The following is a 509-nucleotide window of genomic DNA, read 5'->3' on the forward strand; positions in this document are numbered from 1 at the left end:
TTAGTCAAAACCAGTGAGACACTGACTCTGTTGCAAGAGTAACTAGACTCTATGCTAGAGCCTTAAAGCTCTCACAGTGGATAAAAGAGGAGCCTACCTGTATCACAAGGAACCATGCTGTTTTTATGTAAATCAGCCAGGACTAGTACAAGACAACATCAATAATATTCTGGAATCTGCCCCCCAAATTAAAAAATAGTACCCCATCATTGAGACTGTCCTCACTGCCCGCATAATTACTCTCTCTCTTCCTTCCATTAATTGTGTCAACAGCTATTTTGTGATCACTTTGGTTTTGGGTTCGGTTACATTAAACTTTATAGTCAGATTTGTCGCTTCTCTTCCCGGGGTCATTAAAATTCAAGTCCTGCACAACCAACAGGTATATACTGTCCTTCCAACATCACTGGACCATTTGGATGAGGCCAGAACTGGATAGCCAACTCTTGCTCCCAGGGAATAAGAACCCCAGCATATAGGGAGAGTGAAGAGGGAAGAGTTGGAACTTC

This window comes from Chrysochloris asiatica, unplaced genomic scaffold (genome assembly GCF_000296735.1).
Source record: "Chrysochloris asiatica unplaced genomic scaffold, ChrAsi1.0 scaffold00003, whole genome shotgun sequence".
In the NCBI taxonomy this organism is placed as follows: Eukaryota; Metazoa; Chordata; class Mammalia; order Afrosoricida; family Chrysochloridae; genus Chrysochloris; species Chrysochloris asiatica.